The sequence below is a fragment of the Petaurus breviceps genome, unplaced genomic scaffold (genome assembly GCF_028583685.1).
Source record: "Petaurus breviceps papuanus isolate PSGF00001 unplaced genomic scaffold, PetGlider_PUasm1.0 90865, whole genome shotgun sequence".
In the NCBI taxonomy this organism is placed as follows: domain Eukaryota; kingdom Metazoa; phylum Chordata; class Mammalia; order Diprotodontia; family Petauridae; genus Petaurus; species Petaurus breviceps.
The window spans coordinates 6025381-6050806 of record NW_027187367.1 but is presented as its reverse complement, the minus strand read 5'-3'; the positions used below and the strand labels follow the sequence as shown (position 1 = coordinate 6050806).

General features: G+C 37.7%; 1 protein-coding gene and 1 pseudogene across 1 annotated transcript in view; both read left to right on the top strand.

The window, feature by feature from the left end:
* The first annotated feature begins 2410 nt into the window (after positions 1-2410).
* Positions 2411-25426, top strand: part of LOC138150038 (patr class I histocompatibility antigen, B-2 alpha chain-like) — a 34675-nt gene continuing 11659 nt past the window's right edge. The window contains exon 1 of the mRNA XM_069073391.1: positions 2411-2414. The gene's annotated coding sequence lies outside the window, so the exon portion shown is untranslated. The remainder of the gene's footprint in view (positions 2415-25426) is intronic.
* Positions 13120-13934, top strand: LOC138150304 (olfactory receptor 2B11-like; annotated as a pseudogene).

Genomic DNA, 25426 nt, shown 5'->3' with positions numbered 1-25426 from the left:
TTTGTATTTGTGTGGTGGTGGTGGTGGGAGACAGGAAAGGAGAAAGGTAGGTGGAAGGCAGGTGATTAGAGACAGTTATAAAAAAGAATCTTAAGCAATTTTGATACTTATATGAGAGAAACTAAATTGGAAGAGAGTCTATAAGGGGACATTTTGTTCTACCAAGTCAAGTACTTTTTTTTATAGTCAACAAAAAATAAGCAGAGTGAGTCCTTATATTCTCATAGTGAAGGTGTCAAACTCAAATGGAAGCAAGGGCCAGTAATCCAAATATAATAATCCATATGGGCCACATACCGACTTCATTTTAAAATGTAATATTATTTTATTTCATTGTTTTTATACTTATTTTGTTAAATATTTCCTAACTACATTTTGATTTATTTTGGGCCACAAATAAGGGTTTTGTAGGCTCTCGATCTGATATTTCAGTTCTATACCTTTTAGTAAATTGTGTGATTAAAGATGAGGTCTGCTTTGAAAGATTATTTTCAAAGCAGACCTCATCTTTTTTTAGAAAAGATATTCCATTCATTTCTCCTTTTTTCTAGTGGATGCAGAATAGTCTTGTGTTATTCAGATCTCTTTTCTTTTGTATTTGAAAGTCTTTCTCTTGGTGGCTTGTAGAATTTGGGTTTCTGTGGCAGCAAGCACCCCAAGCGTCCTCAGGTTTTGCTGCCAACACAGGTTCTTGGATCTTCTTTGATAAAAGGAAAGAGGTCAGCACCCTGAACTTCAGAATATACAGACAGAATTATCAAGACAGAAACAGATCAAGTAGACAGATTTCCAAACTGTCCAACCATTACATCCATACCCAATCAACATCTGGGTTTTTCAAAGCCGGGGATCTCTGGACAACGGCTTCCCAGAATCCAGATCAAATCACAGAACACTTCTCAAAGTGAGCCCCAAAACAAAGCTACACATCAGGGCTTATATAGCCTTCTCCTGGCTCAGACAATGTAACAATCTTATTGACCCACTGGCCAATCAAAAAGTATCTACTGAAAAACAAGCCTCCCACCCCAGGCTTCTGGTGCACTTTAGCCTAGGGGCAGGGAAGATCTTCAAATTTACATTCATATTACAGTTTCTGAATTGAATTATTGAATTTAGTTTCTACAATCTTGGAGTTTGCAGCCTTAATTTTTATTTTTCTTCTGGAGGTGATGTAAAAATTCTTTCAATTGCAATTTCATTTTCTATGTTCAAAAGTTCTGGCAAGTTATCTTCTGTTTTTTTTTTCCTTCATTAAGGTGTTAAGAATTTTTTTTTCTTGTGTTCTTTTGGGAGACCTATGAGGCTTAAGTTATCTTTATGCATCCTGTCTTTGAAATCTATATTTGCTTGCACAATAAGCATATTTTCTTTTAATGTTCTTTTTTTTCTTCCCTTCTAATTGATTTTCACTTCTGTATATTTAAATTCCCAATCTAATGTTCTCTTTTTTATTTATTTGGTGAGGCTTGCAAGAACAGATTCAAATTTTTCAATTCTATTAGTTCTCTCAAAATTCTCATTTCCCTTTAAAATCATTCAGAAACAGCATGTTGTGATTCCATGTTCTCCTCAACTTTTACAGGGTTCTCTGCTTCATTGAGTATTGGTTCATTTTCATTTGTTTTTTTGCTTTCTGGAAGTGGGAAGGTAGGGGGCAATTGGGATTAAGTGACTTGCCCAAGGTCACATGGATAGTTTTTTGTGTTAAGTGTCTGAGGCCAGATTTGAACTCAGGTCCTCCTGACTCCAGGGCCAGTGCTCTATTCACTGTGCCACCTTTTTCTGCCCCATTTTCCTTTTTTTTCAGTATTTATTGCATAGTTGCCTGAACTGATTTACTGGATCTGGAGGCCATATCTCCTTCTGTTGTTACTGTTTTTCCCTTTGATTTATCTGTTTATGTTCAAGGTCTTTCAGATGTTTTCTTCCTGGTATTTTTGTCACTTTTAGTGTTTCTCCTATCCCCTTATTTTCTTTTTTACTCAATTCCGACTCCCTTCCCTCTGACTGTGTTTTCCTTGTGGGCTGAATCTCAGTTTTCTCAGCCTGCTAGCACACTGTACAATTCACAATCTCATCAGCTTAGGTCTCCACCTCACCTGACTTTTGGGTAATCAGAAATGGCCCCAGCTGGATGCCGTGCTCTTTGCTCAGGCTTGGTGAAGCGCTGGGCAGCTCAGTGTCCTGTCCTGGTGACCCACCCCACTCTCTCTGTTCCCTAGTTTTTGGGCCTGGCACCAGCACTTCAGAGCTTTGCTGAGTTGATGATTCTAGGTTGTAGCCCTTGACAGGTTTTTGCTCCTGAAAGGCTGTCATTAAGCTGGCTGCTGAGGCCCTAGAAAACTTCCAGAACCTGGAGCTGGGGTCTCTGCAGCACTGAAAAGAGGGATGAGGAGCCAGTGTACATGGGGTGGGTTTCGATGTAAGCCTCTGTCATGTCTTTGGGTTTAATTATGTTGCCTTGCTACCAGTAGCATGGGAAATGGGGGAGAGATGCTGAGTGAATTCCAGGTCAGTGAGTTTCAGTTTCTGGTTTTTGCTGGATTTTTGTTTTTTTATCTTGTTTTAGATTTTTGGTGTCCTAGACCATGAAAATAGCTGAAATTGCTTTATGTTTAGCATATAATTTAAGTTTGGGGGCCACCTAAGGGGTCCTAAGTAATTAAAAAAATGCTAAGTTCACCACCTTGCTGCCCACATTACCTGACATCTAAGACCTGTTTTTTTTTAATTTTATGTTTATTTTTCAGTTACAACATTCATTTCCACAAGATTTTGAGTTACAAATTTTCTCCTCATCTTTCCCCTATCCACCAGCCCAGAACAGTGATCCCACTGAATACTCCCTCTCCCAATATGCTCTCTCCCATATCCTCCCCCATTTCCCTTCCAACTTTTCAGTAGGGCAAAATGGATCTCCATACCCCAGTGCCTGTATATCTTACTTCCAAGTGCATGTAAAAAAAAGAATATATTTTTTAAACATTTGATTTTAAAACCTTGAATTCCAGATTCTTTCCCTTCCTCCCTCATCATCTGCCCTTACCGGGAAGATAAGCAATTCAATATAAAATGTACATATGTAGTTACACAAAACATTTCCATAGTGGATATATTGTGAAAGACTGACTATATTTCCCTCCATCCTATCCCCCCCCCACTTGTTCTATTTTCTACTTTGACCCTGTCCCTTTTCAAAAGTGTGTGCTTCTAACTACCCTGACCCCCAATCTGCCCTCCCTTCTATTATCCCCCTTCTTATCCCCTTCCCCCCTACTTTCCTGTAGGGTAAGATACCCAATTGAGTGTGTATATTATTCCCTCCTTAAGCCAAATTTAATGAGAGTAAGGTTGACCCATTCCCTTTTGCCTTCCTGTTCTTCCCCTCCATTGTAACAGTTTTCCCTTGCCTCTTTTATGTGAGATAATTTACCCTATTCTGCCTCTCCCCGTCTCCTCTCATTATGTTCCTCTTTAACCTCTTAATTTTATTTTTAAATATCATCCCTTCCTATTCAATTGATCCTGTGCCTTCTGTCTATGTATACCTGTACACACATATACACATATGTATTCACACACTCATATATGCCCTCCTATATAGACATATATGTATGTATACATATATATGCATTTATATTCCCTTCAACTATCCTCATACTGAGAAAAGTTTCATAAGTTACAATTATCATTTTTCCATGTAGGAATGTAAATAGTTCAACTTTGATAGGTTCCTTATGATTTTTTCCCCTGTTTACCTTCTCATGCTTCTTTTGCTTCTTGTATTTGAATGTCAAATTTTCTACTCAACTCCAGTTTTTTCATTAAGAATGCTTAAAAGTCCTCTATTTCATTGAATAACCATATTTTCCCCTGGAACATTATACTTAGTTTTGCTAGGTAGGTGACTCTTTGTTTTAATCCTAGATCCTTTGACCTCTGGAATATAATATTCCAAGCCCTTTGATCCCTTAATGTAGAAGTTGCTAATCTTGTGTTATCCTTATTGTGTTTACACAATATTCAAATTATTTCTTCTTGGCTGCTTGTAATATTTTCTCCTTGCTCTGGGAATTTTAGAATCTGGCTGTAATATTCCTAGGAGTTTTCTTTTTGGGATTTTTTCAAGAGGTGATCAGTGAATCCTTTCATTTTCTATTTTTCTCTCTGGTTCTAAAATATCAGGACAATTTTCCTTGAGAATTTCTTAAAGGATGATTTCTAGGTTCTTTTTTTGATCATGGCTTTCAGGTAGTCCAATAATTTTCAAATAATGTCTCCTGGATCTATTTTCCAGGTCAGTGGTTTTTCCAATGAAATATTTCACATTGCCTTCTATTTTTCATTTGTTTGGATCTGTTTAATAGCATCTTGATTTCTCAGAAAGTCATTAGGTTCCATTTGCTCCAATGTAATTCTGAAGGAATTCTTCTCTTCAGTGAGCTTTTGAAATTATTTTTACATCTGGCAAATTTGGCTTTGTAAGGCATTTTTCTCCTTATTGACTTTTTGGGCCTCTTTTGCCATTTGAGTTAGTCTATTTTTTAAGGTGTTATTTTCTTCAGTCAGTTTGTTGACTCTTTTTTCATGATTTTCCTGCATCATTCTCATTTCTTTTCCCAATTTTTCCTCCACTTCTCTTACTTGGTTTTCAAAATCCTTCTTGAGCTCTTCTATGGCCTATAATCAGTTCATACTGTTTTTTGGGAAGCTTTTGGTGCAGGAGTTCTGACTTTGTTGTCTTCTTCCTGTTCCATGCTTTGATCCTTTTTGTCCCCAAAATAGGAATCTAAAGTTGGATTGCTGTGCTTTCTTTGTTTCCTTTGCTTGCTCATATTGCCACTCAATTACTTGATGTTTGAACTTTTTGCCACAGTAGAACTCTGTTTCCAGAGAGGAGAGCTTTGTTTTTGCAGCTGTTGGAGCTATTAGTTGGGTGCCCTCTCTGAAACCTCCACAGGCTTTGGCACCTGTCATACACCCCAGGACCTCCACTCAAGACAGAGATCCAGATCCAAGCAGGTAAAAGCAAGAGCCATTATCCCTCAGAATGGTCTCTTGGTCCCCCTATGATCTGCAGGCCAGGAGCTCTGAAGCAGCCATGGGGAGGCTTGTGGGGTGGGTTTAGATCTAAGCCTCTGTCATGGCATGCAGGGCCGCAGTGCCTCCACTGCTTCTTGCCTTCTCACCCTGGGGGCAAAGGCTGGACCACACTCTAGGTCCCCCTCTTCCCAAAGTCCACACTGACCTTTTACTTTGCCTTTGGCATCTATGGTGACATTTCTGGCAATGACCACAGCTGCTGGTGATCCACTCTCCTGAAGTCCCTCTAGCCGCCGCTAGTCAGGGTGCCCTGGGGCTAAAATATGGGCTCATACGGGGGTGGGCTCTGCTTCCAGCACCCTGCAATGGACCCTTCCTTCTGGTCTTCTGGCTTGCCTTCAGTAGGAGATTTGTTTGTTTCTGTCACTTTGTCGGTTATGTAGCTCTAAAGTTTGTTTAGAATCATATTTTATAGGTATTTGAGGTGGTTATGGGGGGAGTGCACCGAGTTTTCCTGCTTCTATGCACCATCTTGGCTCTGCCCCCATAAGATCTGTTTTTTTTTTTTCAAAAGTTGTTCAATATGCAGAGTTAGTTGATTCATACATGATTCCCACATGGATAACTAATCATCTCTTGTCTACTGAATTAAAACCAATTTCAATTTTTGTGTTTTTCCTGGAGCTTATTATACTTATCTTTCCCCAACTCTCTCCTAGAAGAAATTATGTATTATATGTAGGCGCTCAACTCCTCCAATCTGTAAGCCTCTTTTTCTAAATATCTGGCTATGTTTATGTTCACTCTTGTTTTGAAATCACTGAGTATAAAAAATGTCAATTTAATTTTGAAGTCATACTGAATTCTTCATAGAACCTACTCTCTAAGGCAGATATTGAAGTAAGGATCAGTGAAAAAAAGTGCTTATTGTTAGTGTTGCATTTTGAGAAGGCAAAGTATTCTCTGACATGATGTTTCTTATTTATTTTGGATAAATGATAAAACCAGCGAATTCTTTTCTTTGCATTTCTGAGGAGAACCTGTGAGCTATGCCTTCTACATAAATTATACATTAATATGCAGGAGAAATGAAGAGAGTAGGAACATAGAATTTAGAGCTGGAAGTGACCTGAGATATTATCTTATCCACCTTCTTTAATTTCATATCTAAATAAACTGAGGACCAGTGATAGGTAGTGATTTGCTTAAGGCCACCCAATGAGTGAATAGGAGAGCCAGAACTCAAAACCAGATCATTTGACTCATGACCCAGGGCTGCCTGTGACTGAATATGCACTTATAGAGCTGATCAATAGACCACATGATTTAAATATATTTAATTTTTAATTAATTAATTAAAATATATTTAATTCAATTTTTAGTTGTCAAAGTACTAGCCTAAGTTCATAGACACTCATTACTAGAAGGATGACTACAAGTTAATGAATTTTTTCAGTGACAGTAGCTCATAAAGCTGGCCCACTATGTCAAGGATGGATTGTAATCTTTTTGGTGGGGTAAATACACACATCAATAAAATTACAGAACCTAAAACTGCTGAAGTCTTTACAAATGAAGATACTGAAACTTTGAGAGATCAAGAGAAATAGTGGGGTCAGAACTCCATTGGAAGTCTTTGCAAGTTTTATATACTTTCTGAAAATGCTTGTCTGACAGTGCTTTAACTGTCATGTTAAAGTGCATGGAGGAGCTGTGGATCTTGTTCTGCCAAGGACTTCACAATGTACTTGAGACTAGCAGATGTGTAAACATACTGAAGATTAAGGGTATTTATACAACAACAAGCAAATAAATTGATCCATGCAGAATGTAGAAGTGTCAATGCTCAACATGGAAACAAATTTGTTTACAAATCCACATCCATGGCTGGAAATGAAAATTGTGATTTACCAGGGGTGGGAAACCTTTGACCTCGAGGCCACATGTGGCCCTCTAGGTCCTCAAGCATAGCTCTTTGATAGAATTCAAACTTCACAGAGCAGATGTGAAGTTTGGATTCTGTCAAAGGGCTGCACTTGAGGACTAGACTTGAGGACCTAGAGGGCCACATATGACCTCGAAGCCAATGGTTCCCCACCCCCGGATTAAACCATCTCTATGAAATGGCAACTGCCTTCTGTACTCTCTCTCTTGCTGTGTGGAAGAGATTAAAGGAACTGATGTAATATGAAGCAACATGTAAACAAGTAAATGATGCTTCTCCAGGGAGACTCTCCCCCTTGTTAATCCCTAAACAATCCTCTGAAGGATCCAGAGGAAAAATGCTAATTATCTGTGATTGAACCCAGTCCTAGAAACTCCATGAAGAGAAATTTATCAATTTCCCTCAAAGTCCTGGACTCCTTGGGGGGAAATACTCCTCACTTTTCTGTTTGATATAAGTGACTTCAAGCTTGCTAAAGTCTAAGACTCCTTTTCAACCTATAGCAGGTCTTTCCTGAGGAGCAATTCTCATTTTTTCTTCTGACAGGACTTGCTGAATCTTATTTCAATATCTCCGTCTACTTCTGCTCACTAATGCTCCATGTGGCTGTGGGAAGCTCTTCTAAAGTGAGATGAATAGAGGTATGCCTCCTAGCTCTGTCCCTCCTACTTCAAATTCATCTTTATTAGCCCTTCATTTTCTTGTTGAGAGACAGCTAGAAGTAAAAGCTTATGAGATCAGTGGTCAGGGCATCATAGCCAACTGGGCCAGATAAAACTCCATGAAGGCCAACTGATAGGTAGAGTTTTGTGGGATCATGGTCATTGCCACCCTCAATTTTTAAAAATGTCTCAGCAGCTTAGTTGGTCTATGTGGGAGTCCACTTATTATAGGGTAGACCTGAATAAATGTTTACCTGACAGGTACTGAGTTGAAGGGAGCCAAAACATCTGATCCAGGAATCAGGCTGGTCCTAGATAAGTTAGCTCTGGGTTTTCCAGCAGCCAGTCTGTGCTGTCCAGTCCTGGTTTTCTCTGTGATGTGGCTGTAAATCAGAGACTGCCTGATATGCTGAGATCCATGGCTCTGTCCTGTTCTGGGATGTTAGCCAGTAGGTGTTAGCTCACCCATACATTTTAGATACTATTCATATGGCTTGGAAATCAGCAAGGACATGGTTATCATCAAGGCCTACTTGACATCACTGTCTGGCATCTTGAAACTGAACAAAGCAGTTTTAGGAAACTTAGTGACCTATAATTATCTTCTTTGTTCCATTACTCTATAAAAACCTTACTCATGGTATCAATAAACAGATTGCATTGATGATCTTGCCTGGCCTACAATTATTTTCCACATGTCCATGGTCCAGTGTATTATTTTAGACTTGGTATAAGAAACCACTTAGAGTTGACCCTACCCTTAGAGTTGGATTTGAATGGTGTAAGATCTACAGTGCCCGGGGTATTTTTAGCCATCCACTAAAGATTTTAAAAATGGTTTGTATAGTTTCAGACCAAGGCTCAGTTGAACTAATTGACCCTAATCTTGAGAGTTTGGTGCTTATTAGGTTAAGGTCACTTGGCAGAATCACTTTCAGAGAAAAATTCATCAGACATCTGTATCAAATATGCCTATTAACCATGCATGAGGGAGATGAGATGATATGTATTGGTCAAGAAACACTGCTTTTTTGGAGTAAAATTTTCATTAGTACCTATCAGGCAAAAGTTTATTTCAAGGAGTCACACCAAAGTCATATAATTGTGAGGTTCTGAGTTATTTAGAGGGCAATGTTATATCAATTATCTATTCTTTATCATCTATTAAATTCAACTATTTCCTTTTGTGAAGGATCTGTGCTTCCTTTTGGGTTGTAGAGGATGATGCATTATAAAATAGAAATCCATGGCAACATGTACACATTTCTACATCACTTTGTCACAAGTAATTTCATGTAGCTGAATTTAGAATCATTCTGCCAGTGGGAGAAGTAAATACATTATATCACAAGTGCTAGAGGACTAGTTCAGAAGTGAGGACCCTCATTCTTTTCACTTTTCCTGATACAGGGAGACTTTTCAGGCAGCTAAAAGCCATGATCCCAGCACGAGGTAGACTCTACTACTGCTATCTTCCAGGGGGATCACAGTTTTGTGTCTCCTTTTTGAGTTGACTCTTGTGCATCTAGAATGGGCTGGGTTTTGAAGATGTGTATGGGCAAGTAGAGAAGTGACATTAGGGAGAATTTGGAGCTGAAAAGTGAGGTAGATGGGGGTGGGATCTTTAATCCTGTGTTTGTTAGTGATATTGTCTCATTGCTTTCTTCTGGATGGCACATTTCTAATTTCTGTTGGGCATGACGTTGTCTCTTTTGAGCATCTGGAGGTTCTTGTGGTCTCCGCAATCTGTAGAAAAGCATATACTGGACCTTTTCTCCTAAAGAACATCTACTGAGCTGTTCCCAACTAATAAAGTGTTTTCCCTAGAAAAGTTCTATGGAGAAAAGTAGGCTTACATCTTTTCTAGCTATAATTCACTGAATTGTAGCCAGGAAGAGCTAACAAAGGACAGAAGAATGCCTCCAGGGTAAAAACAGTTATTCTATTTTTACTTAGTGTATTGGGGACTGATCTGAAGACCATGTTCCCAGATTACTATCTGACTTGGGGTTAGAAAATGCCTTTTAATACCCTATTCCATTCCTGAATGGGAGCCTGTGTTCTCAAATATATATATATTTTGGAGTCTCTGGTCAAAAAGCAAACAAAATCTCTAATACAAATTGTGTAGAACTGAGACCACAAATTTCACTTTAAACCCTAAAGCTCCTTTGACGTACATTTGAATGTGGGAAAGAACAAAGGTTAACTAAAGAAGGAAAGGTCATTGCCTTCTTCCTTATTCATCCACATGCCTTTTTTATTTTGCATATTTCTTCTGATTTTTTTGCATTTTATTCTGGTCAGTGCAAAATCTCACTACTTCCCTACAGGCAAATTTAAGAAAGGGGTTGGGTGCTGGTGAATCAGGGAGTTGAGGTAGAAAGGTAAGAGTTTTGATGGTGGAATGACTTTGAAGATGTATGTTTGACTAAGAGGCTGTCATGTAAATTGGCATAGTATTGAATTTCAGGGGCAAATTGAGTTAAGACAAGGTGATGAGTTTGAAGCTAAGGCACAGATTCAGTATTTTCTGGAATACAGTGGACCTCTTTTTCCTCATAGAATTTAGAGATAGACATATAGAACACTAGAAATGGCAAAGCAGCAGAATAAAATGTATTCCAGAATTCTCTGCTTAGCTTTTTAGTGTAAAATCATACATTTGTTTTCCTATCCCTAACAATGACTTGAGGGTACTCTATCCCACATCTTCCTTTCTTAAGCAATACTCACATAGAGAGCAGTTTACTCATGAAGTAACAAATTTGGGGCACGTATCCATTGGAGAGGGAAGAAAGAAATGACAGTGAATTGAGTTTAGAAACACTGCCTACTGATCTAGCCCTCTATATATTTCACTAGTCTGCTTTAATCAATTTGTTCCACCCTGCATTATTTCCTCTGAAAGCATAAAAACCATAGAGATGAATTAGCCTCTTTCACTTATTAATTAGTCCTTGTTTTCCTATACACTAAATTCTACTCTTCACAGAATTTCCCCATTCTCAAAATTTTATCCTCATTGCTGATGTGATAATCATCTAATCACATCTCATGCTGGTAACTGCAGAAGGTAGGGTATTGTATTTATTCCTTGTTCTATACCTAGATATGCAATTTGAACTGTGTTCCGTCTTATGGAGCCTATTTCTAATGCAAGGTGTTCACTTTGCTATTTTCACATTCATTACCCCTTTAAGTTTTTCCTACTCTGGGGATTCTGAGAATGTCTTTACTTATTGGTTCATATCTAAGGACACCCTTAAAAGTGGAGAGAAAAAAGGGGCACAAAAATACAAATTGGGTATGGTATAAGAATTTACTCCTACACACATAAAACATACTAAATATAGAATCACAAATGTGTATTAACTGAACAGTATTCAACAACTTAAATTTTAACTAGTAATACATTCTGCTGGGACTATGATACTTAAACTTCATCAAAATATGAAGTGGCCTGGGAATTACTGATTAGGAATTTTATATTTCACCTCAGTTCTGCACTATCACTCTATTCTTTTGTATATCTACTGACTCATTGGCTCTAATGACTCTGCATCTAATAAGAGGACTCAAAGTTCCCACATGGTCACCTGGAACCAAGAATGGCTACTCTGAGTATACTCTATGGGATTATCTTTGCAGCAATAATAGCAGAAGATTTAAAAAAATTCAGACCTTTGATTTTTACCAGAATTTTTGGTGAAGAAGCTCCCTCTACTAATACAGATCAACAACTGCCCCAGAGAGATGCCTGTCTCACTGAGAGTTTAAGTGATGTTCCCAGGATGATACAGTACATTTCAGAGGTGAGACATGAACCCAATTCTCCCTGAATCTGAGGCCATGTATCATCCAGATGATTAGATAAATATAATTTGAGAGACATTTGCAGAACCACTGTTTACAAACAATATGTGTATCTTTAGTGTTTTTTATATGTTAATTTGAATAAAGACAACATGGTGGAGTACTGGAATTTTCATCAGAAGAATCCACCACTTATCATTTAAGTGACCTGGGATACCCACTTTACCTCTCTGAACTTCAGTTTTTTCTTTTTCTTCCTTCCTTCCTTCCTTCCTTCCTTCCTTCCTTCCTTCCTTCCTTCCTTCCTTCCTTCCTTCCTTCCTTCTTTCTTTCTTTCTTTCTTTCTTTCTTTCTTTCTTTCTTTCTTTCTTTCTTTCTTTCTTTCTTTCTTTCTTTCCTTCTTTCTTTCTTTCTTTCTTTCTTTCTTTCTTTCTTTCTTTCTTTCTTTCTTTCTTTCTTTCTTTCTTTCTTTCTTTCTTTCCTTCTTTCTTTCTTTCTTTCCTTCTTTCTTTCTTTCTTTCTTTCCTTCTTTCTTTCTTTCTTTCTTTCTTTCTTTCTTTCTTTCTTTCTTTCTTTCTTTCTTTCTTTCTTTCTTTCTTTCTTTCTCCTTCCTTTCTTTCTTTCTCCTTCCTTTCTTTCCTCCTCTTCCTCCTTCTTTCTTCTCCTCCCCTTCTATAAATAAAGGGAATACTATCTATCTCCCATCTAGTTCAGAGTTGTAAGGATGAAAGAAGATAATATTGTATATAAAAGCACTTTGTAACTGAGAAATGGTCTCAGGACTCACCTTTCAGCATCTGTGAAAGTTAAATGAATAACCCAGAGGGGGATGCTACATATAAAAGATACAAATAAGAAGTAGCTGAAAAACACAATGTGCATATATAAGGGAAAAATATTAAAAGCAGGTGTTGCTAAAGATAGGATTCGGGAGAAAGAACAAACATCCACAGTCCAATATTAAAACTATTGTCCTCCATAGGTATTTATTAAAAGTTACATAAGATAGCATAGCCTTGAAGAATCCAGGATTACTTCCATTCTATGAGACATCAAAAGATAACTATTGTAAAGCTTTAAAATTTACAACTGAAGTTATACATGTCAAGAAACCCAATAGAAAACTAATATATTCTCTTACCAGGAAGTAAAACTGCTCGTGGAATCTTTCAGGAATTTGCTAGGTGAATATATGATAGAATAAAGAAGATGCTTTCCCAAGTAGCCTAGATGTCTTTATCAGTTATTCTGGTTATCATCTCTGCAGACAGTACTAGTGAAACAAGTGACTGTTTACTTCAAATTCTCTTTTCAATACTTTAAACTATTATTTCAGTTTCTCTACATTAAGATTTATATTCTCTTTAAAAGTTTAATTGTTTTGGGGAAAGGGTCTTCAGTAGGCTAAAGTATTTCTTCTAGTAAATTGCGATTTCTTATTGCTTCCTATGAAGAACAGTGTGTTTGTACTTGCTACCACCCTTAGGGAAGCAGATACCTGAAGCTTCAATCCTCACATTTTCCATTGATTTCAGAACTTCTCCTGCCCTAGGCTTTCCCTCACTCCTGTCTTCATTGATGCCAGCAGGTGACTCACAGCAAAGTGACATGCAATACCTAAACAGAAGCTTTCTTGATAATTTCATCCTAATGGGCTTCTCCAACTACCTGTGGCTGGATCTACCCCTCTTCCTCATCCTTCTCACTTCCTACATCTTCACTCTAGTAGGGAACATTGCCATCATCCTGGTATCTCAACTCGATACTCAACTTCACAGCCCAATGTATTTTTTCCTCACTAATCTCTCCTTTCTGGATGTCTGTTTCACCACCACCACTGTTCCCCAGATGCTGGTCAATTTAGGGAGTCCAACTAAAACAATCACTTATGTGGGCTGTGTAGCCCAAGTCTATGTGTTTCAGTGGTTAGGTTGTACCGAGTGTGTCCTTCTAGGCATGATGGCTTTGGATCGCTATGTGGCTGTTTGTGAACCTCTGAGATATTCTGCTATCATGAATTACCAGCTCTGCCTGCAGCTGGCCAGCACTGCCTGGCTTATAGGTTTGGCCAACTCATTGCTGCAGTCCACACTCACAATCCAACTACCCCTGTGTGATCATAGAGCACTGGACCACTTCTTCTGTGAATTGCCTAGTCTCATTAAAATGGCCTGTGTGGACACCACAGTCAATGAGATTACCTTGGCAGTGGTTGCTACCTTCTTGATTTTGGGTCCTCTTTCCATGATCTTCATTTCTTACTTCTATGTTATTCAAGCTGTGCTCCGAATCCCCTCTGCTGATGGAAGGTACAAGACCTTCAATACCTGCTCCTCACACCTATTAGTAGTGTTTCTTTTTTATGGTCCTGGAATCTACATCTATATGCAGCCTTCAGGAAATGGTTCCCAAGATTTATCCAAGTTCCTGACTCTCTTTTACTGTGTCATCACCCCCATGGCTAATCCCTTCATCTACACTTTGAGGAACAAGGAAGTAAAGGGAGCACTGAGGAGACTTCTGAGGAAAGGCTTCCTGACCAAGCAAAGATAAGAGAAATGTTTTTGTTTTTTTGTGAATCTGTGATGGATCTAAAGCTGATATCGATGGAGACCAAAAGGCTTAACTTATTTCCCTTGCTAATCTATGCACTTCATTTTCTTTTAAAAAGTAATTTAAAATTCATTTTGAACTTAAATACAAAAAGACACCAAAAATCCATTTAGACAACACAACACAAAGAGAGAATTCAATATGAAACCATGAATTTCCATTTCACACTGTTTACTTTTTTGAAAAACGATGCAATAAATACTACACGTTTTCAAAACTATCCTGTTTTTCTGTGCTTTCTTCTGAGTTTTCTTTTGTTCTGTGCTGTATACTTTTAATTTTTTCTCCCTCCCTTACCATCCCCCACTACAGAAGGCCACAATTAGACACAGATGTATGTGTGTGTGTGAAAAACCATATTATGTGTACTTGTATTTATCAGTTCTCTCTCTAGAGACAGCATCTTCTTTCATAGGTCTTGCATATTAATAATACTCAAAATAACTTAGTTATTTACAATTGTTCTTAGAATAATATTGCTGTTACTGTATACAGCATTCTCTTGGTTCTGCTCATTTCATTCTTCACTTTTTCCTGCAAGTCTTTCCTAGTTTTCCTAAAACCAACCTGCTCACCATTTCTTATAGCACAGTAGCATTCCATCACAGTCATATAAACAACTTGCTTAGCTATTCCCCAATTGATGGGCATCCCCTCATTTTTTAGTTCTTAGCCACCATAAAGAAAGTTGCTGTGACTATTTTGAACATATAAGTTCTTTTCCCTTCCCTTGCTCATCTTGGGAAGCAGAACTAAAAGTGGTATTGCTGGGTCAAAGGGTATATACAGTTTTATAACTCTTTGGGCATAATTCCACATTTTTCTCCAAAATGGTTGGATCAGTTCACAGCTTTACCACAGTGTATTAGTGTCCCAATTTTTCAAATATTTGTCATTTTCCCTTTCTATCATTTTAGTCAGTCTGATAGGTATGAGATGATATTTCAGAGTTGTTTTAATTTGTTAATCAATAATGATTTGGAGCATTTTTTTCATATGACTGTATATAGTTTTGTTTTTTCATTGAAAACTGCCTATTAATATCCTTTGATCACTTGTCAATTGAGAAATTGCTCTGGTTCTTATAAATAATTAGACAAAGTTCTCTATATATTTGAGATATGAGACCTTTATCTGAGAAACTCTCTATAAATTCCCACCTCTACAATTTTTCTCCTTTCCTTCTATTCTTGCCTACATTGGTTTTATTTGTCTAAACCCTGTTCAATTTAATGTAATCAAAATTATCCATTTTATACTTAAAACGCTCTCTATCTCTTGTTTATTCATAAATACTTCTCCAGCTAATATGTTCCATTTATATCTAGGCCACATGTCCATTTTGACCTTATCTTTGTAAATGGTCTAAGATATTGGTTGTTTCCCAACTTCTGTTAGACTGCTTTCTAGTTTTCCCAATAATTTTTTTTACCAGATACATTTTTTTTACCAGATAAATTCTTATCCCCAAAATGTAAATCTTTATATTTGTCAAATACAAGGTTATTATAATCATTTACTACTGTGTAGAAGTAGCTGTTTTAACTTCATTGTCTTTTGAGCATTGATAATCATTAAATATCATATTTTAGCCAAAGTCTGAATTAATCAAACAAACTGCTTTCCCTTGCCTTCTGTGTCAGCAAGACACCAGAAACCAGATAAGGTGGGAGGCAGGATTCCCCCTTATCTTGGGAGAAAAACATATCCTGAGACCATAAATTTAAATAGACCCTGCTCCATTTGTTGTCAATCTGCATTTAACTTCTTTCTCACACATAGATGGTAACAAATGGAAGTCATAAAGTTTTGTGACATAGTCATCCTGAATTGGGATGGTTCTAAAATGTATAAAAAGTCTTTTAATTCATCTGTTCGTCAGTTAGGACTTAGCTCCTGCACTCCTTGTATGAGTTTCTCTAGCTTAAGGGAATAAAATGAAATAACTGTATAGTACTATTTTTTTGGTCTCCTTTAACCAAACTTTTTAAATAGGTTGACAGTTAGAACCCAGATCCTCTCTATTACCATAGTAGCAATCTGTAGTTAGTCTCTTTCTCTTCTGCTTACTCATTTTTTTTAGTGGCTTATTTCTGTTATGCTATTTCTGTTAATGTCTGTTAACTTTGTGTTATAGTTTGGCTCTAGTACTGAGGTATGGGAGATAATGTTCAGGTTTTTTGTTCTGTGGTTTTCTAAGTACTATCTGGGGACCTTATGTCAGGTACTCCTCTCTACTCCTGAGCCATGGCATCCAGGCCTGGCATCCAGGACCAGTAGAAGGCTCTTCAATCTCACCCTGGTCAGCCATATGACTGCTACACTGTATGTGATGAAAAAGTTCCTAAAGCTAAAGCTGCTGAAACAGCAGCTGCTTCCAGGGCTTGTTTTTTTTGTTTTTTGTTGATTGAAGGTATCGGCACTTCAATCAGGCCAGATCATCACCTGGAGAGGTCCAATCTTTCCTAATGACCTTCCAAGTTATCTTAGGAAGACAACAATTTTACCCTGACTTTCAATTCTCTCAAAATTCACCTTGAGGCATGATTTTAATTTATTTGTGGAGAAATTTGGGAGAGTCAGGTAATTTTCTGCCTTATTCCATCATCTTCCCTGAATCCTCTTACAATTCACTTTCTTTGAAATCCTGATCAAAGCTCAATTCCTGTAATCTCATTAAAACCAGAGCATATTTTACCTATTATTTTTGTGTTCTCCAAATAGCATCCTTCACCTGGTCCCAAACTTGTATTATTCCCATCATCTGTTAATTGTGCTTCTTTTCAGATGATGCTGATTGAACTTAGAGAAAATAATGAAATTATGATGACAACATGTTAGGACCTCACTATAGCATGGCAATGATTTTATACTACACTATCCAATTCATTATCTCAATCACTACAGAGGCTATTTCAAACACTTTCATCTCTCTTCAAGTTTACCATGATACTCTTCTTTCCACATTCTCAAATGAGGATCTTGCCTCATGCTTTGCTGAAAAAAATTGAAGCCATTTGTTGAGAGTTGCCTCTTGTCTCCTCTTCATCACATATCTCTCATACATATTTCCCTATTATCTCCTTCTTCACCTATTGTCTTACAAAAAGATAAGAACCTTCTTCTTGCCAAAGTAAACCCCTATACATGCACTTTGATCCATTCCATCCTGTTTTCTCCAGCAAATTACATCGTCCTCATTCTCTCACAAATATTCAATTTCCCCCTATTTACTGTCTATTTCCCTGCTACCTACAAACACACATCTTCCCAATCCTTAAAAATAACTCAGTAATTTCATACTTAATTTTCTATGGTTCAACTCTTTGAGAAGGTCATCCATCTATAATCAATACCTCCACCTTTCCTCTTACTTCCTTCTAAATCTTCTGTGGTCTTATTTCCAGTCTCATCATTCAACTGAAATTGCTCTCTCCACATGTACCAATGATCTCTTAATGAACAAATCTAATGGCCTTTCCTGAATCTTCATCCTGCTTGTTTTCTCTGCAGTCTTTTATCCTGTTGATCACCCTCTTCTCCTGGCCACTCTTCTCCTTTTGATTTTAATGACAGTGCTCCCTCCTGGTTCTCCTCCAACATAGCTTCTGTTTTATTTCTATAATACCTTGCTTGATGAATTTATGGACTATCATGAGTTCAGTTTTCATATCTATGCAGATGATTACCGAAACATAAATTGTTATCTTTCATCTGGAACCCATCCATTTCCAGTTTCTCTGTGACTTTTATAAATACTAGGGATCCTTATTTCATCTTCTAGTCTCACTGATGAATCAAGCCTCCACAGTGAAGCTCATGACTACATCTCTCTTTCAAAGTTCTAGTGGGACCTTTAAGGGATTCATGGTGTCTTTTTAAAATGCCCTTGGCTCAAACTGCTATTCTGGTGTGATTTCCTTAACATTAAACACAAATTACAGATGGTATCTCTCTTGTGTCATTGAATTATTCAATGGTTAGCACCTAGTAAGAGTTGCAAATAAAATAAATTAACTTTTAAAAAGGGATATTTACTCAGACGATATAGCTTAAACAGCAGTATAAATAATTCCTCCAAACCAAGAGCATATTCTCCCTTCTATTACCTCATTCCCTGGGAAGAGTGGGCTCAAACTTAAAGCAGCTGATACAAAGTTGCCCCAACAAGTTCACTTTATTGTATCACATAATGGCTGGACAAATCACCTCTCAACTTCCATTGGGATGACTCTCTTGAGAATGTGCTGTTACCTCCCTTGACTAGGCTTCCAGCAAAACCTGGTATGGGTTCTGATTTGTAGACCTATAGTGTCTTGCCATTTTGACTTTTTAAAAACTCACAGAGCTATAGCCATCTCCAAAATTCCATTATCTAAAAGCAACAAAGAACTAGAGAATGGAAGTGCCATAAATTCATTGGTCACATATTGGAACCCAAGACCTTTTACCCCCTCCCACAATCTTACAGCAGGTCTTCTCTCAGATCCTAGCCAGGAAAAGAAAGAAAGACAGAGACACATTTTGGCCAGTTAGTGTCTTTTGAATGAACACTCAGTTCTGGCTTAGTAGCTAATCAGAAGTCTATTTCTCAATTTTGCACAAATAAAACCAAATAAAAATGAGAAGGAAAGCAGAAAATTGGGGAGGGGGGGGAAAGTTTTTCAAGAAGTATCCCCTGATAAAGGCCTATTTCTAAAATATATAGAGAACTGAGTCAAATTTATAAGAATATAAGTCATTCCCGAATTGATAAATGGTCAGAAGATATGAAGAGGCAGTTTTTAGATGAAGAGATCAGAGCTATGTGTAGTCATATGAAAAAATGCTTTAAATCACTCAGACTGGCTAATATGACAAAAAGGGAAAATGATAAATGTTGAAGGGGATGTGGAAAAACTGGCACACTAATCCACTGTTGGTAGAGTTGTGAATTGATCCAACCATTCTAGAAAGCAATTTGGAACTATTACCCAAATGGCAACAAAACTGTGTATATCCTTCAATCCAGCTGCTAGGTCTATATTCAAGAAAGATAAAAAAAATCAGGGGAGGTCCTATTTGTACAAAAATATTTATAGCAGCTCTTTTTGTGGTAGCTAAGAATTGGAAATTGGGGGTGGGGGGCTATGCATCAACTGGGGAATGTCTAAACAAGTTGTAGTATATGATTGTAATAGAATGTTGTTGTCCTATAAGAAATGAAAAGCAGGACTATTTTAGAAAAACCTGGAAAGACTTACATGAACTGATACAAAGTGAAGTGAGCAGAACCAGGAGAACATAGTAGGTAGTAACAGCAGTATTGGATGATGAAGAACTGTGAATGATAGGCTATTCTTGACAATACAATGATACAAGACAATCCCAAAGGACTTGTGATGAAAAATATCTGCTTTTAGACAAAGAAATTGTTTTCTACATACAGATTGAAGAATACTATTTTTCACTTTCCCCTTCTTTCCTTCCTTCCTTCCTTCCTTCCTTCCTTCCTTCCTTCCTTCCTTCCTCTTTCTTTCTTCTTCTCAAACCTTCTTGCACAAAATGCTTGCATAAAAGCTGCTAATATGGAAATGTTTTACACTATTGCACATCTATAACCTGTAACAGTTTGTTTACCATCTTGGGATAGGGGAGGGGAGAGGAAGGGATAGAATTTGGAACTCAAAACTTAAAAAAAAAACAACCCAAATGTTAAAAATTGTTTTTTTTTCATGGAATAGGGGAAAATAAAAATATTATTTAAAAATAAATCAATGTGTAATAAAAAGTTTATTTCACTACCATCCGGCTAGTAGAAAAGAAAGTCCAAATGGGGATAGGAGTTATATAAGACAGAACTTGTTGTCCAAGTATGCATGTATGTATATATGTATATATCTGTGTATCTATCACTTGGGCTCTGTTTTTCCCTGTAATCCTCCTGACTTCCATTTATTTAAACTTGCCATTCTTCAGTAAATTAGCTGAGGTGTATTTTGAGCACCTTGTCCATGTTCCCCATTCAGAATGGTTCTCTTGCATCTTGGAGAGGAACAAGCTTGCCCAGTCACTTGCTTTGGGGCACTCTATAGTAAAGAGTCTCAAAATTGTCACCATGGAGCAGATCTCACAATCTAATATGCACAGGCAAAAGTCACAACTGTCCCCAGATACAGAATTATGCAAACTTAATGAACAAAGAACATTTTACAAATTTCATTAAAGACTATTGTTTGGTGGGTACTTAACAAATATCTTGGTACTTGAAATGGCCTTCCCCAAATCAAAGGCAATAAAGAAAAGCAAAAGGCAAAATTTCCTCCAGATTCCTTTGTCAGAAGGAAATCTTGCCTCTACAGAGCTTCCTGTGCAATGTGGAACTCTTTCTTACAAGAAGATAAGACCTAAAATCAACTGACTGTCACTTTCCTCACCTTACCTATGTAACTTGATAGTGCTTTCTCTTCCAAGGTAGCTTCCCATTACTGTACTCTGTAGTTTTCTTGCATATACCAATTTATATGTAAGGTAGTGCCCATTTCATTTGCGGACAGTTTTGCTGAGGGAAAGAAGATGAAGTGGGGACGTTTGTGAGAAGACAGTCTCCCAGAGAAAAGATTAAAGATGACGGAAGTGTCTATTTCCCAGCATTTATTTTATGGACTAATATTGGTACTTTAAGGTTGACAGAAAACCGTGATACTTAGAAGTGTTTGGAGAGTATGGGACAATTTCATATCACCTACTTGTGATTTGATGCATAGAAATACAGGTTTTGATTTTTCACAAGACAAACTTGAGTAATTTCAGACTCTATTTCAGAGTCACGAAATGGTCAAGTTCTCTGAGTGAATCTGGGAGAAGTCCTCAAATCTGGGCCTAAGAAATGACTGCAGAACTGAGCCATAGCAAGGCCTCAGAGAATGCACTGCCATCCTTCTCCAGCTCCTGCTTTGAAGAACATCTTTGCTGCTTGGAAGAGCTAATTGAAAGGAATGCTTTGCAGTTTGGCAGAGCTGATTGAAAGCTAAAAGTTCTACCTTTACATTTCCCAACACTGTTATCCATTTTGTGGGATTTGGGAACCACTCAGAGCCTAGCCAAGGGATCTTTCTGGAAGAAACAACAACTCTGCATTTCCTAGGCTAAGGGCTATACTTTGCTGAAGGAACTTAACACTGCCTCAGTAGTCAAGAAGAGTTGGGAATAGTAGCCAGGAGAGAAGTGGCTTAATTCATCAGTGAAGTGTTGTGAAGACTGTTCCTGAAAGAAACCAAAGGACATCAAGGTGCACACTCCAGAGTCATGAATTGTCTCTAATTATGTGTTCCCTGCTCATTGACATCTTGGACATACTTTTGTGAGTTTATGCCTATTCTCCTACACAGATACTTTATGTATTGCAGGGGGGACTGTGGGTCCCAGGTTTTTGGGTAGAATGTTATTACAAAGTACATTGCTTCTATGAATTCTTTTTAATAAGGAGCAATTTATTATGAAAAAGAGAAAAAATGTTTTGTGTAAAGTAAGAAATAACAAAGGCTATGTCTCTGTTAAAGATGTACATTTGTATCTAAATACAAATAGAAAAAACAACTTTGATTTCAATGTGAATTGCTAATATTTATGTGTAAAGGCAGCTTTCAAATGGAATTGGGGCAGTTTTGGAGTAACAATGATCTTTGTCAAAATTTTGTGGAATTGGATCTTTTTTGTTAATAAAGTAGAGTGATGTCTTATTTGTGTGGGAACAGATTAGAGTTATAAAGAGGCAGAGGAAGAGCTCCTCTTTCTTCAAAATGGAGACATGTGAATGTAAAGAAACATAATTTGAAGGGTACCAAAAAAATTGTAAACCTTGCTAGAGATTTCAGAACTAAGGCACGATGGGTATATCCCTTAATTTATACATACATATCTTATAACTAAAGAGAGCAAAACTAAGAAAATGAGAAATCATAAATATTTGAAGATTGAGGTATGATTTCAAAGGACTATCGATTTGATAAGACTGGTAGATCAGTGAAATATGACTGCCAGTTTATCTTGATGTTATTGAATCATTTGAGAAATTCTTTGATTCTTTTCTTGTGGTCAAGATGAAGAGATGTGGGTTAGATGATGACTTTGATAGTAATAAATGGCTGGATGCAAAGAGTTGATGCTAATAGCTTAATGTTCACTTGGAACATTGGTTATCAAAATTTTTAATTTTTTTCTCATAACATAATATCCTTTGCTATGAGGAATCTTTGTACCTTGAATATTTGATACGTCTTCTAGACCTATTTCCTGAACCTTGAGATTTTTCTACCTCTCCTTCCTTTCCCCTAAACTTCTCTCTCTCTTTTTACTTTTCCCCCTCAGAATTAATAGTGGAAGTGGAAGATTTGTACCTTTCTAGACAAAACTACTACTGTGATCTTATCCACACCAAGTCAGGAGGATGAGGCTAGAAACTATAGCTCAGGAAAGGGTTTTTATTGTTCAGTTGTTTCAGTTATTTCTGATGCTTCATGACCTCATTTGGGGTTTTCTTGGCAAAGATGCTGGAGTGGTTTGCCATTTTCTTCTCCAGCTCCTGGTTATGCCTCTGATCAAGCATCTTCTATAGAAATGCCATCCCGGGCACCAAGGATGAGAAAAGGGTCTTACTCCCAGAGATCAGTGGAGAGACAATAGTTCTAGGGGACCACAGTAAATGAGCACGGAATTACCTCAGTTTAGTGACTATATGGTCCATAGGTTAGCATGTGCATCAAAAATGAAGTCCCTATTCACCTGGCCTGCTCACCAAATTCCCTGGCAATGCTCTGGAGAAATACCAGTTATGCCCAAAGGAATGTGGCATCTGCTGTCTCAGTCTCTTACTGTATGGGGGGCAGTGTTTGGTTACTTTTGCATGTTGATATCTCCAAGCTCTGCTAAAGACAGAAGTTGGAGATAAAAGACTCAGGACTTTGATAAAAGGAGTTCACAGAGGTCAGACAGATGCCCTTTGTCAACATGGGAGCCCCTTTGTCAAAGGGCAGAGAGCAGTGCTCTGTATTTCAGCTTGTACTTGACCTTGAGCTTGCACCAGGTACTTTTCAGGCATTCCCTTCTCTTGGGTATTGGGAGGAAGGAGGCAGGGGAAGGGCTGCCCAGGAGTTCCACATAGTGATTAGAAACATTAAACTTTAACATCCTTGAAAGCAGAAAATTTTTGTTATTGTTCATATCTCCAGTGCTTAGGACAGTGCCTGGCACATAGTAGGCAGTTGTTGATTGACTGAGACTTAGGGAGCAGAAGATGATGTCAATGAGATGATCACTCATATCCCCAGGAGACTTTGAAACTTGACCTGAAAGACTTGACCTTGGCTGAAGGACTTCCCCCTCCCCCCAAAGTCTTTCTCTGTATCTGTAAAAAACCAGGTACAGAAGAAAGGTGTATGTAGAAGAAAAAAAATGTATATTTTAACTAGAGGGGCTGCTGTCCATGTGGAATTCTGACCAGATGCTAGCAGTCTTTTCCTTTTCATAGAAGTAAAAAATGCATTGTATTTCTTAGTGAGTAATTCTTTGGGGGTGACAACAAGGAGGGAAAAGAGATCTGGGAACCAAGTGAGATGAGAGCAATAAGCTACAAAGTTACAAAGTATGAAGAAAATATTAAAGTTTGAAGACCTTAACAATGGAGGCAGCTAGGGAGTTATAGAGACTAGGGGTAGACATCAAGGGATTGGGGTAACCAAGGACCTTCTCAGGGCTGGAACTGATAGGTCATCTATAGTCATTGTTACATGTGCCATTAGCTCTATTCACTGCAACACCTAGCCACCCTGATAAATAAACTATTAAAGAAAAAAGATCCAAAGAAATACAAGCTAGAAAAAAGTGACAGATTATGAAGACAGATCAAGGAGCAAAGCACTTAAAAATTATTGTGGGTCCTTTAAGCTTACTAAAAAGTAAGCTGTTCAGAGCAACTAGGTGGTGAACTGAATAGAGCACCAGCTCTAGAATGAAGAGCACCTGAGTTCCACTTCAGCCTCAGACACTTGACACTAGTTGTGTGATCCTAAGCAAGGCACACAGTTAACCCCAATTGCTCCCCCCCCACACACAAAGTAAGCTGTTTACAAGTCTGGGTTGTTTCTATGAGATAATATCCTTCCAACTTTTCCCACTGGCTTATTCCCAGAAGGGTAAAGACTGTAGAGTTTGCCAGGTGCAGCAAAATACTACTAGGTAGCATTTGACCCACACATCCAGAGGAGTGAGTGGAATGCTCACTGGTGGCCCAGGGTGTAAAATAAAAATCTTATTTTATTGGTTCTTTCTGTTCCAGGCTGCTGGGATTATTAAGATATAAGGTCTTTCTTTCTCTCAAGATGGAGAAGATATTCAGTGCAAAAGTCTATGTATCTCTTTTTCTTAGGAAGTTCTGCAAGTATATCATAGTTACTCACATAAAGCCTCCCAAAGTTTTTCTGTTAAAGATTCTGGGATTCTTGTACCTCACAAGGGCATGTTGTGTCATTCTTTGTAACCCTTTTTTAAATTAGTGATGGACTTCAAGTCTTTTAAAAATTAAATTATATTTCAATTATTTTTAAATTAAAAATTTAAAATAAAACATTATCAAGAATTTGTTTTTTCTTCCTCCCACCTCCTCCTACTAATTTTCTACTCCCCAACCTGAATAAAAGAGAAAATCAAAATCCTTGTAATACGTAGATACAAATCAAGCAAAAAAAAAAATCCCATATTGGAGATTCCAAAGATATGTCTCATTCTGAGTATCTAGTTCATCATCTGAAGAGGGTAGCATTCTCCATCACTGGTCCTCTGGAATCCAGGTTAGTCATCGTATTTTCAGTTACACAGCCAGTTATTTCTGGGTGTGGTGCTAAGTATCTGAGCCCGGATTTGATCCCCAGGTCATGCCGACACTGGAACCGGTGCTCTTACTCGCTGAACCACCTGGCCACCCCTAAGCAATTGGAGTTAAGTAACTTGCTCAAGGTTACACGGCCAGGTGTTTCTGGGTGGGTGCTAAGTGTCTGAGCCTGGATTCGATCCCCAGGTCATCCCGACACTGGGGCTGGTGCTCTTACTCGCTGTGCTACCTGGCTGCCCCCACAATTGCTTATTTTTTACAATATTATTATTGTTCAAACTATTCTCCTGGTTCTGCTCATTTCATTGTACATTGATTCATACAAGGTTTCCCTGATTTCTCTGAAACCATCATTCATGTACTAAAATTTGTTTAGCCAATCTTAAACTGGAGCATATTACTTTGATTACCAGTTTTTTGCCATTATAAAAAAGGTGTTATAATTAAAATATGTTTGTAAATATAATATTATGTATA